We start from the raw sequence: 10,900 nt of genomic DNA on the forward strand, positions 1-10,900 counted from the left end.
TTCAACATTTTTCTTTGTTGAATTTCATAATGTTGGTGATTGACCAGCCCCTTCATCAAGGATTTCTGCTCCCAAATTAGTTTCATCTGCAGACATAGTATCCCTTCCAGTCCTGTATCCAAAGTTGGTTTTGAAGATGCACAGGGCCCATGATGGAGCCCTGAAGAACTCCGTACATGACCAGTTCTCTGATGTGACTCTATTCACTACAGTCCTTTACATCTGACACATCAGCCAGTTGCTCACCTGTCGCATGATGCCTGAGAAGTATCCATTACTGAACAACCTGCCCTATGTGTACATGTCACACCCTGACTGGGGTGTGAGGCTGGGCAAAGTCACCTGGGAGCTGGGAGTGGGCTGGATGTGAAGTGGTTATCTTTCCCTACAAAGAAACATATTTGGGATTTTGTCAAGCTCCCTAAAGCAGCAGCTAGTTTCAACTTGATGGAGCTCAAGAAAAAGAAGAAATTAATTCTCTTGCTAAATACAATAAATGTATGCTTTCTTGCTTAAAATTTATAGTAAAAATTATTATAAAAGCCTGATTTAGGCTTTTCTTTGTAGTTCTATAGCTGTTTCCTCAAGCTGAAAATCTATAGTAATACGCTAGTGGTGACCTCAGAGTGAGTTGCAAATTCGATTATGTTTAGATTGGTTTTTAGTGCCCTTGTTTCTTCCTGCTAGTTGCATTCTGTGAAGAAAGAATCACTTGGAACGGTTGCGTGTGCTTGCTGCACCACCAAAAAACAATGAAGATTTCTTGCTCCTGATCCTCTAACCTTAATACCAGCCTTTCATTACAGGCTTCTGAGTCCAGTCTAGCAAAATTTCTGATAAAGGGAATTTTTTATCCCTGATACTTTTCACCATGATAAATTGTCAGATGAAGTTATTTCCTGGTAAACAGAAGGCAGCCAGGTGCTCTCTGACTGCCCCCACTTCTCCATCACCGCTGGTCTCAGAGTAGTTGTGTGCTGTGCAAGTGATTGCAGTAAGACTTGCTTTGTTCTCTCTTGCTGATGGGGATTATTCCCATAATTCATGTTTTGCAGTTGAGCTTTACAGCACAGAATGGAGACATCACCTGCCACTCACTAATAAGGGGATGATTCTGCCACATAATGAATCCAGAGGATTCAGCATGTTAAATCAGAGGATTTTCAGCATGCTGAAATAAGTGGGATTTTTACTGTGGTGCAAATCCAGTAGGGTCTGGATTGCACTTCACAAGGACTTTGGGTTTGCTTCTGTGCTCTGTCACAGGGGTCCCCAACCCTTGGATCAAGTTCTTTAATGTTTCCTGCAGCATCTGTCTTTTTCTTAGACGTGATGACTTATATTAGGTAATGACAGTTTTCTTCTTCACTGTGGGCCATACCTCTTTTGCCATTGTAAGCTCCAAGTAACATACCTGGCTTGATGGATCATTTCCTTTGTCCATAACTTATAACTGGAGAAGATACAGCAAACCTGAAGTGAATCTGTCAGGGTAACCTAGGTCACAGAGACCTTACCAGCTCTCAAAGGACATCTTTCTCAGTAATGCAGCTTCTCTACTGCACAGAAAAAACCAATCTATTTGGTCTGAACATTAGAGAGGAAGCATCACCCAAAGTAAATATGAGTCTTTCCACACAAATTTCCATACAAATTCCAACATGTCTAATTTTTCACTAGCACTAGAGTGTGTGTAATGTATATAGAACACACTTACCAGGGACTGAGACAGCTGAGGCATGATTCAATGACTGGACAATTAGCGCTGCTGTTTGTCTCACCATAGCTTCTGAATAAATACTTATTGTAACGTAGAATGCAAAATTTGAGAAAATACAGAAAAGAACTGAATAGTGTCTCTTATAATGTTTACCCTTATGCAACCTCAGAAGTGGGTAGTCCAGAGTTTTCTTCAAAGGTTTGAAGGTAAATCAAATATATAGGTTTAAATATCAACTGCCAAACTTTTGCTGATGAGCCATGGCTTAGTTATAGCAATTATTGTTCCTTGTTGCAAACATGAAAACATCTGGTATTAAATGTTTGAATCCTAGTGTCTTTATATTTCAGATGCTGTGAGAGTGGTAATTATTTTTTGATTTAAGATTTTGGTGCAAAATAAGACTATTAAATGCTAAATTGCTAGACATTGTAAACACCGTACAAAATAGGCACCAGTGGTTTTGCTAGTAACACTTTCCCAGCGAATGATAAAACAGAGACCATCTCAGCCAGTGTTTTTCCAGTTAGTTCTGGCAGAGCCCGTTGCTGTCCAGTGCACTCTCAGGTTTGCACTCTGGAAAGGACAGGTATGCATCTCCAGCAGCAGTATAAATTGTGGTGTACATGATAGCTCCAGCTCAAAATTCTCAGTTGTGTATTCAGAGGGAGCAGAAGTCCACCGCATTTCTCCTCACCCAGATGTCCTTGAGTAGTAGGCTTTGACTATTTTTTTCAGAAAAGGGAAGCTTCAGCTGTATCTGTAACAGAAACAATTCAGTTTCACTGATGAAGGGTTATGGAATAAAGATGCCACAAATAACATGTTTTTAAAAACAAAACTTTACTAAATTATTGAAACTTTAGCTCACAGGTGTCAATTTTACTATAAGGGGGGGGGGGGTCTTTGAACAGCTCCCTAGGCTGTGTGTTCATATGTGGGTTGCCATGAAGATTTCCAATACAGATAGATCTAAGCAAGCTGATCTTCATTCCTTAATTATCACTAATGAGATGCCCCCAAAAGGGGTATGGCTGCACCCAAGTTAATCATCTTTGGCTGTCCTTTTAATCAGTTGAGGAGAGAAACAGACCCTTAGAAGACAGAATTTCTGTCTTAAGACATCTCAAGCTGGGTGAGTCATGTCCTGTCTTTTTGTGCTGACTTTGAAGGAAGGTAGGGGGTGACTAGGACAAATAGAAATATTTATGCTATAGATTTCCAAAACTGGATAAAACTTTCCTACTTCTGTTTTTGAAAGAGAATACATTTTAGATAATTAATTTATACTTAATGTCCAGCACCAAATTATTTGTCTTCCAGATCAGCACTATTTGTATTATCACTTCTTTTCAGGTATAACTGGCTCCACCCACAAGAGACCAAAGTTGTTGTGGGTTTCAGCACTGTGATAACTTGAGGCTGGCTCCTGAGAGGGTGCTGAGCACCAAACGAGGTGCCTGTGCATCCTTCCCATTGCACATTCTGTCAGCCAGAAACCAGCCAGAGTTATCTGCACACAGATGAAGGTGTCTGTTGCGCATCCTGCCCAGCTCATTACCCAGAGAGCCCAGTTCTTCCTGGACCTGCAATAACCAAACTCAGAGCAGATAGAACTTGATATTAACTCAACTGTTGTTCATTTGTTAATTAACCCTTGTTGCTAAAATTCCTATTTTATCTTTGGAAGCTGCTACTTCCATAGTTTGTGGGGTAGCAGAGCCTTTCAGCCAGCATCATCCTTATCTGGGGAAATAATTTACCCAGAGCACATATGGTATCTCAAGCATTTGGGCATGAGGGGTGCAGGCACACTTATGGCCCAAACCAGCTTCTCATGGGACTTCCCCATCTCTCCAAGGCCCAGGAAACTGTTTTAGCCTCTCAAGGCCATCAGGTCCCACTCCTCCTGGTCATTGACCTTTCTGGTTGGGATCCCTGCCCATGGACCAACAAACCAGGCTGGCCTTGGCTTGTCCCCATCCTCAGGAAGGTGCCCAGGGCTTGGGCTGCCTGGCTGGGTGTGGGGAGTGGACCTGTTGGAATGAACCCAGAGGAGGTCATAAAGCAAGTCCTGGGACATCGCTCCTATGAGGAAAGACTGACAGAGTTGGGACTGTTCAGCCTGGAGAAGACACCTGAGATACTTTATAGCACCTTCCAGGATCTAAATGGGGCCCACAGGAGAGCCAGAGAGGGACTTTTTACAAGAGCAAGTAGTGATAGGACAAGGGGAAATGACTTCAAGTTGAGAGAGGGCAGATTTAGATTAGATGTTAGGAAGACATTCTTTACTGTGGATGTGGTGGGGCATTGGAACAGGCTGCCCAGAGAAATTGTGGATACCTCAGGCTGGATAGGACTTTGAGCAACCTGGTCTAGTGGAAGGTATCCTTGCCCTTGGAACTGGGATTGGATTAAAAGATCTTTAAAGGGCCTTCCAAGCACAAGCATTTTATGATTTCATGATTGGTTTGAGATACCAGATATTGCTTGCTGCCCTGGGGGTCCCTATGAGGGTCCCTATGGGAGACATGGCCCCTATGGCATGCAACAAGATGAAGAAGTGCACATTTATCTGTAAATCAAAAACACGTCAGCAAGTGCAAACTTACAATGATATTTTCTTTACTGGACACATAACCTGGTTACCAGGGACTTTCTCCCTCTCATGTTCTCTATTGCTGAGACCTTGCTAAATAATAGAATCAGTCTTCCTCTTTTATTAGATTCTTCTGTGAGTATAGTGTAATTGTGCAGCTGATAGAAGAGCCTTAGCTTTTACAAGATACTTTACTTTTCAGACAAATCAACTAAAAAAAAATCATCCCACAAGTGATTGCGGGTAACTGGGCGCCAAGTGTCAATTTCAGGTCCATGTGTTAAGGTCAATGTGACCCATGTGTTAAAACCCACTCAGGGAGAAAATAAAGCTGATTATCTGCAGTTTCCTCAGTTCACTGGCTGTTTATCTGTATCTCAGGAAGGCTTTCTGACACAGTACTGTAAAGCAGCCGATCTGTAGCTTCATATTACCAGTCCCGAGAGAGAGCTGCAATAAACAGTAAAGCAGAAATGAGATCTGTTCCTGGAAATCAGCTCAGCTAGAGGCAATTGAAACTTATAGCAGAATCAACCATGACTAGTTGAAAGCACTTAATTTTTTGTTTTTCTCAATTTCCACAATTGCTGTTTATGAGGCACATCTAATCAGGAAGATCCAGGTTATATTAAGGAGGTGGCATATGTGTCACTGTCAAAGCCTCTTTCCAGAAATGAGTCACTGAACACACCACCAGCCACTCTGGGGGGTGCAGGACTGAGGAAGGCCCTGACCTTATTGAAGCCCATCAATGCTTCCCCCAGCACAGCTAGTTAAGATTACAGAAAGGTGGTGATCTTGGTTTACCAGGAAAAATATCTATTAGAAAAACACATCTTGTCCAAGGACAACGGGGACAAAGAACCAGGACACACACCAGCCAGGCTGCTGGATTCAACAGGCATTCTTCAGATTTTTGAAGGTAAAAATAAGCTGGCCATCTATCAGGTTTGGGGAGTACAGAGCTCTAGAGACACTTGTGTCCTTGTCAGAGCTGCAGAATAGAAGATAATGAAGCCACATGCCCAATACTGGATTGAAAATGTCTCAATGACCCACCATCTCTCTTTCTCCATCTTGGTCCCTGTAATTGTGACATTGATATGAATTGGCTATTGAAAAGAGAAAAGTCTTAGTGAGGATTGGATGGAGACCTTCTACCATTTGGAAATGGATTCTGTATAACTATCAAATGCCTTGATTTAGGTCCACATTTTCAGTGCTAAATTTGATGACCAGTCCTTGGATTAACAAAAGTTCTATGATTTCTGGTAACAAAGCTTTGTACTGCATGTAATGACCTGCTGATTTCATTTGCAAAGGTCTGAAAGGTAGAAATGAGCCTGACAAATAACTACCTCTCATGAAATCAATTTGGGAGCTAAAAAAGTATTTAGCAAATAAATAGCACTTCAGAGTTGGACTTCAACAATGGCCTAATTTCCTGGAAGTATTACAGAACAGTTACTTTATAAAGCAGTAGCATTTAAGATTTTATTGCTTGTTTAAATTCAGGACACTTTTATAGAGAAGTGGTTTTTGTTCTGTGCTCCCAGAAGCAACAGAGAAGGGTCACCATAACATTGCAGCCATTTCTCTCCTCTGTCAAGCAGCCTGGTAGTATCTGTGCTGCTAAAATGAAAGAGGACCAGGCCATGGGGTCCAGAAAGTGGCACATGATTATCCTTCCTGTTGAATTATTTAATGTGATTTTGGTCTGTACTAGCTGGTTCTCTCCCAAAAGAGCATTTGAGGCCAACTAAACCTCTCATATGGGCCAGGGACTGTTTCCAGCAATACAACAGTTTTTGTGGGGTTTGTTGGTTGGATGTGAACAGACCTACATCCCTTTGCCTCTGGGACTGCAAAATGAGGCCTGTCCAGTTTTATTTACTGTTACAATCACTGGTTATTTGCTCTTTCCCAGGAATTCCTAGGCTTGATTTACTTTATCCACATGCCCAAATCTGTTATGAAACTCCCTAGCATGCATTAAGAATGGACAATAGTCCATTAGGGACAAACAACAGTCCAAAGGGTCAGAGTTCAGGGCCAGAGAAATGTTCCAGTTTTTGGAGTATAAATGAAACATAACATAGTGTTTCAGCCATCTGAGACATCTAAAAGGGGCTGGGAAATTTTAAGAAACCAAGATGTCTTCTCAGTATTGACCAAATTCTCAAACAATATTCCCTATGTGTCTTCAAGCTCTTTTAAATAAAACCTTCATGGTACAATACCTGATGGTATTAGATTATAATCACCTCATATCCTTGCTTTTGTTTGCTAGGGAATAATTTCTTAATAAACACATGTGAAATCCTGGGTTATTGGATAAGCATCTGTGAACACATGGTTTTTTTGTCTGTGAAATTCCTCTGAGTGTTACTGTGTCAACATTTGTTGTGCAATGCTTTTATTTGCTGTGTAACAGGGTGAGACCAGCAGTGAGTTTTCCCGTAAATGTAATTTTTTTTTTTTTTTTTGGCTGACACAGCTTGCAGGGCCCTGCTAAAAACATCTGGGTACTGGTTGCATTCCTTACTGGCTTGATGGGTGTGCCTGGGGGTGCGTGCAAGTATGTGCGTGCCTACAGGTGCAAAACTACACATTTATTGGAGGGACTGGAAACACTTTAGCACTGGCCAACACCAGTACACATCTTAGTGCCTTGGCTTAGTTTTCAGCCTTATGATATATGTCCTATCATTCTAAAATCAATGAGACCTGAGAAAAACCTTGAGTGCAGCAGCAAAACAGCACAAGCAGTCAGTCCTCGGTAGTCCTTGCAGTTGTGGCTTGCACTGCTGGCTCTTTATTTGTGCCACCTCTTAGCTGCCTTAAAGATGGCTGAAGTCTCAAAGCACTGCCCAATGTTCATGTTAATCCATTCCAACCTTCTCAGTGCTTATTAGCTAGCCAATGTATTTTCCTTGTGCAGCTACATGGTCTCCAGACCAGGCTATCTTGTGTCTAGACAGCTTAAAGAGCAGGAAGATGTGGTATACATAGCCTAAAACCATCTTTGGGATTCACACAGATCCTGTTGTCTCAGAATGAGACTTTATTGGTGAGTTTCCATAAAGTCTGGTAAAAGAAACAATATAGTGAGAGAAAAAGAATAAAAGCCCAATTATTCTGTAGATAATGTTCCCAAATTTTCCCACTGAGAGACACAATACCTCTCCCTCTTGCTACAACCAGTGTTTGAAGGACCAGGAGTTTGATTGCATCTTGGCGGGAGCTTCACATACTGAGAAAGACAATATCCAGTACGTGTGTTCTGGGAACAATGGTATATAGTGAAATAAAGATGACAATCCTGTTTTCAGGTCTGTATCAACATGTATGTGTCCTGGGAGATGATGTAAATAAATTCACTCTCACTCAAGAAATGCCAGCTTTGGCATCTTTTTCTATTTGGAGAGGATGTGCAGCAGCCTTTGCTTGTACATATGCCTGGACTAACTGCACCAGTAGAATGCTATCACCAGCTTTATGTACGTCTCAGTATTTACACAGCTCTCCTCATCATAAGATTTGATAACCAGAGTAATAGTTCCCAAAATAAAAGAATATTGCTTGTGTTGGTGAGCTGTCTGTGGGAATCAATAATACCTGTAGTATGAGCAAGTTCAGTTATCAACATAAATAGCGTAATTATTCAGAAAGTGAATAATATAATCACTTTAAAAGTCTCAGTGTAATTGATGTCAACAGTAAATAATAAAACCATGGCTTTGCTTTACCAGAAAATAATGAACAAGTCTTGTTAAACAATCACTGACCAAAAGCACTGCTGGCAGCTGTTTCCACTGCTTATCTCTTGCTAAAGTTTATTTTGCATATTCACACAATAAAGTTCTTTGAGGCTGCATAATAAAAGTCCATTTAGAGGAGTGCTAAAGTGAGTTGATAGTTTTCTCTTGCATGCTGTGGCATAGAACTCTGCTCACTGGCCCCTGACTACAAGAAGTGAAAAGAGCTGCCTAAAGAGCACATTCAGGAGAGGTCCCAGAGGCTGAGCTCTGAGCAATCAGCATGTCTCCTGAGTTAAGCCAGAAGATCTAGTGTGCCAACAGCATCCTCCTCCTGGTCAGAAACAACTCCTTTGTGTTTTGAAGTAGAGAGAGGAAGAAATCAATAGCAGTTTATATTCCTGTGCCCCCTGTCATACACAGTAATGTCCCCGCTGTTACTTACAGTGGCAGCTCATCATCGTGAGCAATGCGGCAGAGCCAGAGTGTGGTGGCAAAGGAGGTGATCTGTATTAGCGTTATGAATGTGGTGATGCAATGCTTTTAGGTGGTAGCTAGACCAGGGCAGGAGGTTATTGAATAAGATTCTATTTGGGCTGGAGAGAGAATGAACGAAGAAGTGATACAACAGCTCTCAGACTGAAAGCAACTGGCAAAATCATCAGGTGTAAAGAAATTGTGATGGCGTTTTGTCAGGTTATGACTGGCAAGTGAGGGGAAACAGCAACTTAAGCCCTGCAAAAAAAGATGGAAGAGTGGAAGTGCACTGACAAAAACTGTCAAAAGAATATATTAAGAGAACAGGGAGAAAAGGGACTTCTCAATGGTGGGGGAAAATATATCTTGTAAATGTTATTTTTGACAGCTTTTTGATGTTTTCAAGTTATGTTCTACCTCAAAACATTTTTCTTTCAGCTAATGGTGTTTTGTTTTTGGCAGGGCACTAAACTGCTGATCTATTTTCACCTGGGAGCATCTTGCCCAGGGCTGCAAATCAGAGAGTGCTTTGGGAATCACAGCATCCTGCTTCATATGCATCTCTCATTCTGTAAGGTAAAGGATGCCTATGGGTCTCAGGGGATGAGCCCAAGGAGCCATGAGATGCACTGAGGAAATACAGTCTCTAGTGAAAAAGAGATTTGCAAAGGATACCTCACTCTAGTAGTGCTAATATTACTACTTTAACAACAGTAGGTTGGTACACACAACAAGCTTTCCTTCAGTTAGTCTCTAGATATACACTGGTCCCCAATCTTGTCTACAGGCAGACTCCCATCTGGCAGGAATTTGGGAAGATTCTCCCATGTCACTGTAGAGGCTGACAAATTTCCTATCACTCTGCATATGCTAATTTTCTGCTCCCAGGTTAGGAAAAAATATATCAGAAGAGTTTTATTCCTTCCTAGGTTTCTATTAGCTTTTTGGTTGTTCTGCCTGGAAATATTCCCCATCTTATGCTTAACCTGCAGACACTACTGCTCTATGATAGTCCTGATGCATCCTTCCCACCTTCACTTCTAGGGCATCTCCTTCTTTTCCCAGCTTGTCATTTTTCACAAAGGGAGCCTGTCACATGATTATTTGAGCAGAAGTCTAGTTTTGTAGTCCCTTCAATTGTATATGAATTTGAATTTTAAAGACAGGTAATGCATTATTAGATCTGAAAGGTATGGATTCTTCATTATCTTTCATGAAAATAGGCAGGTGGGGAGACAAAGATCTGTCCTATGTCTGCCCCAAAGGGACAGACACAATGCAGACTTGCTTCCTATTACTCTGATTATCTACACCAAAAATAAATTCCTAGAAAACCAAGGTTTAATAGTGCTGCTGCTTAGCAGATCACCTTCTTGTGAGAAAGTAACAAAGGCTGAATTTCATCCCGCATTCTGATAATGTTTACCAAATAGTGTTAACTAGGAGGAATTTTTTCAGCATTCCTTTTTTATAGAGATCCCTCCTTTCTGTTCTTGTACCTACTTCTCTGCAACAGGCAAGCCTTTTTACTGAGCAGTTTGTGATATCTTCCAAGTCACTGGCCTCAGATGATGTTAGCAGTGTGGATAACAAGCTTACCCTATATTTGTTTAGCTTAACTTGATCTGAGTTAAATTTAATTTGTCACAGCTGTTCAAAGTTCAGGTTATCTAACATCAAACTCCTCCCAAGTATCCTGATACATGGTCATAGGGAAAATGTATGGTCATTTAATTCAGGTTTACCACTCTCTGCCAGGTAGTTTAGCTAAGCTTATTGATTCCATGGAACCATAGAACAGTCCCTGTTGTTTCCCTCATCTGACACTCATTCATCCAATTTGGGTTTCTTACCAAGAAAAAATTTCCTGCATTTATTTGTCAGTTTAATATCAGTATAGTGGACCGCAGTGACTGGAGATGCTTCTGTACTGAAAGGGACAAAGTGTGGCCAGGAGGCATGCATACCATAGGAATGACTGTGTGACTGGACAGATTGTGTGACTGGACAGTGTTCAAAACAAAACATGAACCTGTTTTTCTTTCAATGAATAGTCATATTCCTTTGAAAAAAACTTCTACCAATTCATCTTACTTTTCCTCTCATGCAACATTAGGCAGCCAGCTAGTTGGTTAAAAAAAAACAAACAAATAAAAGCCCATATTGTCTATTCTAAAACGCTGTAAGATGTACTCAGGTTTTCAGGAGGGGTGATAGAACTGAAATGCCCGTGGTGTGTCGGGGAAGTCACAAGTCAGGCAGGGAAAGGAGTCACAGTTGGAAGGAGAGCAGATCCTTGCTGGACACCTTCTGTCAAGCAGAAGGTGGTAATGTGTCTGTGAG

Source organism: Serinus canaria, chromosome Z (genome assembly GCF_022539315.1).
Source record: "Serinus canaria isolate serCan28SL12 chromosome Z, serCan2020, whole genome shotgun sequence".
Classification (NCBI taxonomy): domain Eukaryota; kingdom Metazoa; phylum Chordata; class Aves; order Passeriformes; family Fringillidae; genus Serinus; species Serinus canaria.